This window comes from Crocuta crocuta, unplaced genomic scaffold (genome assembly GCF_008692635.1).
Source record: "Crocuta crocuta isolate KB4526 unplaced genomic scaffold, BGI_CrCroc_1.0 scaffold376, whole genome shotgun sequence".
Classification (NCBI taxonomy): Eukaryota; Metazoa; Chordata; class Mammalia; order Carnivora; family Hyaenidae; genus Crocuta; species Crocuta crocuta.
In genome coordinates, this window is record NW_027527388.1 from 3044749 (window position 1) to 3053871 (window position 9123).

The following is a 9123-nucleotide window of genomic DNA, read 5'->3' on the forward strand; positions in this document are numbered from 1 at the left end:
TGGCTGTCAGCACAGAGCCTGACGCGGGGCTCGAACCCACGAACCTCAAGATCATGACCTAAGCGAAAGTCGGACGCTTAACCGACTAAGCCACCAAGGCGCCCCTTCATTTAGCATCTTTAATACTTTTGCCTTCCTTATTCAATATTTTACATAGCTGATCAACAAACAAATCTTATGCTATTAATAAAAAATATGCATTTCTGGTGTTTTTATTTCTACAATATTTTTATTATTTAATTATTTTTTAATGTTTATTTATTTTTGAGACACAGAGACAGAACAGAACTTGAGCAGGGGAGGAGCAGAGCGAGAGGGAGACACAGAACCAGAAGTAGTCTCCAGGCTCTGAGCTGTTAGTACAGAGCCCAATGAAGGGCTCAAATTCACAGATGGTGAGACAATGACCTGAGCCAAAGTCAGACGCTTAACCAACTGAGCCACCCAGGTGCCGCACTTCTAAAATAGTATAATGGTATTGTGAACAGAAGTGTGCTAATAATACCCAGTTTCTACAGTCATGGTAAACAGAAAAAAGAGCCCCTTTTCTTCACTTATAGTTTTATGTAGCTGCTGTCAATAATTCAAGCTGCACATAATGGAGAACCATGGCATAAACAAAGTGAAAGAGAGAAGGAAAATTGTATTCAGATTCAAAAAGAAACTCCTAAGAATTGTATAACAAATCTATATTTACCATTTTTTCAAGCCCCAGTTAAAATCCAGACGTGTACTACAGGCAATCATAACATCTACTCCATGATTACAGTTCAGTTTATATTCATGTAGTATATAATTATTTGATTAATGCCTGTCTTCCCTATTAGACTAGGAGTAAGGGTCTGTTTTTCTTTTTGTTGTACTTTCACTCTTTACCAGATCAGCAGAAGCACCGTAGGTATTTAATATTTATTAAATTAGTGAAAACAATATACACAGAAACCTACCTTAATATTATACACCTTGTTAATAGCCTTCTTAATAAAGCCTATGGAAAACACTATAGAGATTCCTCAAAACATTCAAAGTAAAATTCCCAGGGGTTGCAGACACTGCCGCCCAGAACCACCAACCTGCCCAACCATGGTCAACCCCACCGTGTTCTTTGATGTCACCGTAGACGGCGAGCCCTTGGGCCATATCTCCTTCGAGCTCTTTGCACACAAATTTCCAAAAACAGCAAAGAATGTACATTCCCTGAGCACTTGGGAGAAAGGGTGTGGTTACAAAGGCTCCTGCTTTCACAGGAGTATTCCTGGATTATATGCCAGGGCGGTGACTTCACATGCCGTCATGGCCCTGGCGGCAAGTCCATCTATGGGGAGAAATTTGATGACAAAAATTCATCCTGAAGCCCACATGTACAGGTATCTTGTCCATGGCAGATGTTGGACCCAACACGAATGATTCTCAGTCTTTCATCTGCACCGCCAAGACTGAATGGTAGGATGGCAAGCACGTGGTGTTTAGCAAGGTGAAGGAAGGCATGAACTTGGGAAGCCATGGAGCGTTTTGGGTCCAGGAATGGCAAGATCACCAAGAAGATCACTATTGCTGACTGTGGACAAATCTAACAAATTTGATTTGTGTTTTATCTTAACTACCAGACCATTCCTTCTGTAGCTCGGGAGAGCGCCTCTTCACTCCCATCCACTCGAAATCTATAATGGTTGTGCTTATGCTGCAGTCCCATGGGCCCCATGTTTCCCTTACTCCCCTCCAAGTCTAGTTGGATTGCAGAGTGAAATTTATGATCATGAAATAAAAGCTAAAGAACAACAACAAAAATAAATGAGTAAATAAATAAATAAAATTACCATATGATCCAGTAATTCCACTATAAGGTATTTACTCAAAGACTATGAAAATATTAATTTGGAAAGGTATTTGCAACCTTGTGTTTATTGTAGCATTATTTATAATAGCCAAGATATGGAAGAAACCCAGGTGTCTACATATAGATGAATCTACAAAGCAGATGTGATACATATACATATACATGTATATACATATATACACATCATATAGATCACATATATGATGTGTATATACACATATCATATATATATATACACATATATATGCATGTACAGGGAATATTATTCAGTCATAAAACGATGAAATCTTGCCATTTGAAACAACATGGATGGAGCTAGAGAGTTAATGCTAGGTGAAATACATCAGTCAGAGAAAGACAAGCATGGTATGATTTCCTTCATATGTAGAATTTAAGAAAGAAAACAAATGAACAACACCAAAAAAACACCAAAAACGCAAACAAAAAAGATGCTTATGTACAGAGAATAAACTAGTGTTTGCCAGAGGGGAAGTTGGTGAGGGGATGGTGGAAGATTAAGAGTACACTTATCTTGGGGCACCTGGGTGGCTCAGTTGGTTAAGCATCTGACTTCAGCTTAGGTCATGATCTCACAGTTCATAAGTTTGAGCCCCACATCGGGCTCTGTACTCATAGCTCAGAGCCTGGAGCCTGCTTCAGATTCTGTATCTCCCTCTTTCTCTGCTCTTCACCTGTTCATGTTCTGCCTCTCTCTCTCTCTCTCTCTCTCTCTCTCTCAAAAATAAACGTTGTTGTTTTTTTAACTTTTAAAAAAGAATGCACTTTTCTTGATGAGCACTGAAAAATATATGGGAATACCCGAAATACTGTATACCTGAAACTAATATAACACTGTATGTCAATTATACTTAAGGTTAAAAAAAACACTAAAGTCTATTCTATATAAACAATGTACAAAAGGGGAAACAATATGTCGGTATAAATGGGTCCATCTTTTCTTTGATTTTGATACTCACTTGTAAAATAAAATTATGTTTATTAACTGAATAGTTCACTCAGTTCTTGTTCCTGACCATGATTTTGAGGTGTTTGCTCCAAATACCCTTCTGATTAAATAAAATTCATGTTCTAATATAAAGAAGTACTTTAATATGCCCAAGTATTTTTTTGTAGTCTAAAAAATGAATTTTAAAAAATGCTGAAGGTACATTTCAGTGTATAGCATTCTTACCTCAAAGATATTACCAACAACAATTCTGTATCTAGTAAGATATATCTAAATAGATTTCCTTTTCTATACCTAGAAAACCAAAATGATAAAATTATCAAATTTGCTTAAGAAAATCTTCATAAAATCCATGGAATTGTGCTTGTAGATTGTACATTAGTTACGATCTGTTTTCTTCCCACCACTCATCTCTAGTGCCTCTGTGCTATTTTCATTTCTAGGAATGGCAACCGTGGTCAGTGGCAGCTCCAGGTCTACACAGATCCTGATGGGCGAATCTGGGAATGAAGAGCTCACTTGCCTTGGAGCGCTCCGGTTAATGTCCTGCAGATGACCCCTTGCGGCTGCATCCCTGACCTCTTTATTGTGGTCAAGGGGGTCAGATTTCTAGTTCTGTGGGAGGAAATGAAAGCCTATGGGACTGGGGAACACATAGCTGCTCTCAAAAGACAAAACAAAGTTGCCTAAGAGATTAAAAAAGAGAGAGAAAGAGAGAGAGACTGTGTCTACCAAGGACTTTTTCTTAAGATATTACACAATTAATAAAGTGTTTGCCCTTTTCTGTACACTTTCACCAGATCCCAGAGCTATTATGAGCATATGCAAAGGCAGAATCTCTCTTACATGATTTTATTGTTTTATATTTAAAAAATAATTTTATTGTAACTGGCCTTAAGATATTCTGGGAAAGATGGGGGGCACTGGTGGCTCAGTCGGTTAAGCGTCCAACTCTTGCTATCTGCTCAGGTTGTGACCTCACAATTTGTGAGATCAAGCCCCATGTTAGGGTCTGCATTGCTTGGGATTCTGTGTCTCCCTCTCTCTCTGCCTCTCCGCTGTTCACACCTGTGCATGCTCTCTCTCTGTCTCTCAAAACAAATAAACTTAAAAAAAAAAAAGATATTCTAGGAAGGAGCTAGGAAGAACCAATTATATGAAAATGCCATGCCATCCTTGGATACATGTGGAGTTAATTTTCTTTTTTAATGTTTTTTTTAAAATTTATTTATTTTTATTTTTGAGAGAGAGACATAGTGTGAGCATGAGAGGAACAGATAGAGAGGGAGACACAGAATCCAAAGCAGGCTCCAGGCTCTGAGATGTCAGCACAGAGCCTGACACGAAGCTCAAACTCACAAACCATGAGATCACGACCTGAGCCGATGTCGGATGCTTCACTAACTGAGCCACCCAGGTGCCACACTGAGTTAATTTTCAAAGAGAGGAGACTGTTTCCTTGATGTAATACACTTGTCTTAAAATCAAATGGCAGTTCTGCAAAATAATCTCCATTCAGTCAATTGGAGCCTTTTTTAGATATGGTCATAGTTGAAGAAAAACAGGAGTCAGGATACCTCAAATCATTTCTTACTCAGAGTATGTGTAGCTGATATTGGCTACTGTTGGTGTCACAGAATGAGATGTACATTGGAAGTCAAAGTCAATTGAATAAATTATGGAGGCTCTGAAATGAGCTCTACAAAGCAATATTGATTGACAAATAGGAATTCTATGGGCTTCTTCTTAACAAGCAGAATTCTTTCTCTTTAAATTTCAGCCTCTTGACTTCTTAAAGTAGGTAAGGTTGCCTCAAAATAGCAAATTAAGTATATCTATCTATCTTATTTCTATCTACATACATCTTGATCTATATACAGTCCAACTTCATAAAGAGTTAGTTTAAAAGGAATTAATAAACCTCTAGTGTTATTTTCTCAGTCTCAGGATAGACTGTGTTCTCCTTGCTTTACAGGCAATATATTCTGTCTATTCATTATCTCCAGTGAAAATGATAAAAAATTAATTGAAATTTTATATCATAAAAAATATATTTCACTGTATTTCTTTCACATTGCATCATGAAATATGTTAGTATTAAAAATGTTCCTAGTAAGCCAGAGAATACTTATATAAAATTTGTCACATACAATATTTAACAGATGTCTGATTTCAGTGCTCTATAACTGGAGAGCACTGAATGGTCTAGTGTATAGTGCATTACACCAGAAGCCAGAAAAACTAGAATCTTAAATCTTTAGCTCTGCTGTGAGTAAATAATATGAAACAATTTCTGAATTATCTTCATTTTATTCACTTTCAAAAGAAAAGGTAAAAATTCTCCCCCTATAAAGTGATTATGAGGGAACAATGAAGATGGCTGAACATCTCAGGTTTAAAACTCAAAATCTGAAGAATCAGAATGGTAGTCAGAAATTTGAATTCTCATTTATATAAATATTAGAAATTAAGGCCTATAAGGTATTTGCTCAAAACTGTCAGGACCAAGTCTTAAAGAATTGATGAATTGGTATGAGAAACTGTGGCTTAGCAAATTCTCCCTGAGTAAGGAAATCACTTGTCTTCATAGAAGTGGCAGATATGGAAGTAATCATGTGATGGCATAATAATGCACCCACCCAGGTACTTGATCTATTAACCTAGAGAATATATCTACTGGAATCATATCGCTAAAACAGGGACTTTCAGATCAGTAGTTCAGCAATGATTCATGCGTCCCTTACAATCCCAAGCTTCACATTCTCCTCTGAAAATTCAAATTATTTGTCACATGGTGCTGCTTTAAGAAAACAGTAATGAGGAAATGAAAAGGTAAACATTTTCCATAGGTGTAATAAAGACAGCAAGAATAAAATTTAAAAAAACAATGCTATGAACAGGTAACCTAAAAGTATAATTGCATTGGTATAAAGCAATACAAAATAATTTTGAGATTTTATTTCTTGCCCTTCAAGAATGAATAAGCTGCAGTGATTTTTAACCTTTGCCTCACAAAAGATCCAGCTGGGAAAGGATTGAAAATACTGATGCACACACCACACAATAGGTCAACTAAATAAGAATTTCTGGGAACAGGATTCAGATCTTGGTGTTTTGAAGGCTGTAGATTTGATTCTAATAAACATCCAATTTTGAAAGCCATAATGCATAACTACAAACAGTAGAAATTTCCTGGTTACTGTAAAAAAATTGCAAAACATTTCTTCTTTCCCTTAAAAGAACTGAATATAAAAAATAGCTACTCCTAAAACTTGTGAAGATTAACAACTAAGCCAATGTTTATTGACCTAATATAGAGTAGAATACAAACCAAAGATTTAGCTTTTCACTCATCTGAATCTATAATGTCCTTTGAAAAGCATGCATATGAACTCTGGCACTTCCACTCCTGGGGCTGTCTCACAAGTCTAAATATTATTTTTAAAGCCACTGCCTTAAAGTCCTCAAAGGAAGCTTTCTTCTCTAATTATTGATTTTCCTTGCCATCAAAAGAGTTATTCATTTTGATTAGGGACTTAAGTGGTAACATGAATACTCTGACCTACATTCATAAAGCATATACATCATTTATTCAACACAATATAAGAGCATCTTATAAATGTCACCATATTTGCTCATACCTGTAAAACACTGGTATCTAGTGTCACATGCAGGCTTTCTTTCTCGGTAGTTTTATTATACTCATTTTCCAATTATCTACTTCAAACACCACTTTGATTCTTTAAAGGGTCCGAAAGAGTAATTTATTAGCTTACCTAAGATTTCTGTTTGTTTGGGTTCTTTCTTGTAACTAAAGCAGATTCTGAAAAATAATTACTATTACATATCTTGCAAATGTCTAATCACTGATCAGGGAGTATAAGCTTAAATGGAAGTCTACTTGGTGCCTATCTGAAACAGAAATTGTTAAGGTTGACCTTAACAATGAAGCCATTTGTTCCTCCTAGTTTTTTTTTTTTTAATTTTTATTTGTTTGTTTGTTTATTTAATGTTTTATTTATTTCTGAGAGAGACAGTGTGTGTGAGCAGGGGAGGGTCAGAGAGAGGGAGACACAGAATCTGAAACAGGCTCCAGCCTCTGAGCTAGCTTTCAGCACAGAGCCCGAGGCCGGGCTCAAAGCCACGAACTGCGAGATCATGACCTGAGCCGAAGTCAGACGCTCAACCGACTGAGCCAAGTAGGGGTTTTTTTTTAAAATGGGACCATCAATGAACTCCAAAGGATGAACCAGCCCATTCAAAACAAATGCAATTCTGTATATGAGTATATGTATGTATGTTTTTCTGGGAAAAGAGTTCATAGTTATCAATCAAATTATAAATGATAATAGTGACACAAAATGGTTAATAAAACTTGCTATGAATATTCTAAAAGTCTCTCTGGATTCAGGTTAGCTATACTATCTTCATTTTCCATAGAAAGGTTTCAACTGACTTGTGCTTTTAGTCAAATGCCAGCATCCTAAATCATGGAATGTCATAAGAAAACAAAACAAAAAAGTATATTTACTTTACTAATGTTATTAAGTATGTCATGGGAATACTTTACAGAGGACACATGTGACATGTATTTTCTTAGCTTTCTTCTTCAGCGACTAGGTTATTTTATTCTTGTCTTTCAAGTCTAAGTTTAACCTTGCATTCTCTGCTTTGTGACACAGACTGATTGGCTACAAACTGCATTTCCCAGATTCTTTGGAGGCCGGGTGGGAGTTGGTAAGGCAGGGAAAGGAGGGAAGTAATTTCTTTCTTGCCTCTAGTTCCTGCCTCATTTCTAGTAGCAATAGACAGGTTTAGTACCAACCGCCATATTATTGGCATATTCCCATTATCAACTCAGATTCTTGCATCAGCCTTGAATGGTTACAGCACCCACTGTGAGGCTCTTCCATCAGAGGTACCAGTACCAGGGACACACATCATCCCATATCCTAATGTCTATTATCTTGTCTTTGGTTTCCCAAGTCCTGGAGGTGGTGGCTGGTTCTTGTAGTTTCTAATATCTGTGTTACCTTAGCATGGTCTTCTTGCTATCTCAAACTTCCAAACCCTGTGGTCAATTTTATGTGTTAAATTCTCTCTGTTAAAAAAATACATAAATGGTTTCAATTTTCCCCACCCAACCACAGCCAATATATTATACCTCATGTAACTTATATTTTGATCTTTAAACAGATTAGTTGGTTAAATAAAAACTTAATTAGTATCAATTTAGAAACAAATGCATCCCCTAATGTCAAAAGCTTAGAGTAGGTCAAAGGCACCCAATGCTACCTAGTGGATGAGAAAGATGAAGTTTCATATGACATCATGATCTGATTTTCCAGAGAAAAGTTTCATAAGAACACTAATGGGTGAAACCATGCAACAAAGAGTACAAAGTATAAGTATACATGCCGGGATCAGTACATAACGTGTGTGGCTTAAGATGAAAATGTTTGGATCTCTTGTAAAAATATTAAAAATTTCAAGATAACCATAGCAGAGCATTAAACCAAATGTGGAGTGCTTATCCGTGTGGAGTCCTGTGTGACTGCACAGATAACACACCCATTAGGAACCAGCTCTGCCTATAAAATATTTTTTTAAGGAAGCTTGCATGAACAAGAAAGAAAAGTACCAGAGATGGATAGTTAAGTCAAGGGACAGAAGAAACTTCAATACCTCTCACACTAAGTGTTTCATTCGTCTAGGACTAGGGTGTGCAAACTCACCTACGTGGCCAAATCCAGGCCACTACCTATTTTAGTAAATAAAGTTTTACTGGAACACAGTCAGGCTTATTTGTTCACAAATTGTCTATGGCCTCTCTTGTACATGATAGCAGAGGTGAGTGGTTGAGTCAGAGACTACAAGGCCTGTGAAGGCTAAAATACCCACTTTCTGCTTCTTTAGAGAGAAGTTTGCCAACTAGCATCATGCATTAGATACAAAAATAAGTTGACAATTTCTTGGGGCATGTGGGTGGCTCAATAGGTTGCCCATCTGATTCTTGATTTCGGCTCAGGTCATGATCTTCCAGGTCCAAGGAAGGAGCCCCACAGCAGGCTCTGTACTGACAGTGCAGAGTCTGCCTAGGGTTCATTCTCTCCCTCTCTGTCCCTTCCCGGCTCATGCACCTGTGCACTCTCTCTCAAAATAAATAAACATTTAAAAATATGTATTTAAAAAACAAGAAAATTTCTTAATTTTTTTTTTTTTTACTCTTTTACCCTTTGTGTTACCAGGTTATTGGAATGATCACCTTCCACCTTTTTTTATAATAAAATATGTGCAGATATATTCCAGTTCACCCTCC

The 9123-nt window shown here is 36.9% G+C and overlaps 1 pseudogene; it reads left to right on the forward strand.

Moving 5' to 3' along the window:
* Positions 1-1083: 1083 nt before the first annotated feature.
* LOC144222030 (peptidyl-prolyl cis-trans isomerase A pseudogene) lies at positions 1084-1574 on the forward strand (annotated as a pseudogene).
* The last annotated feature ends 7549 nt before the right edge of the window (positions 1575-9123 follow it).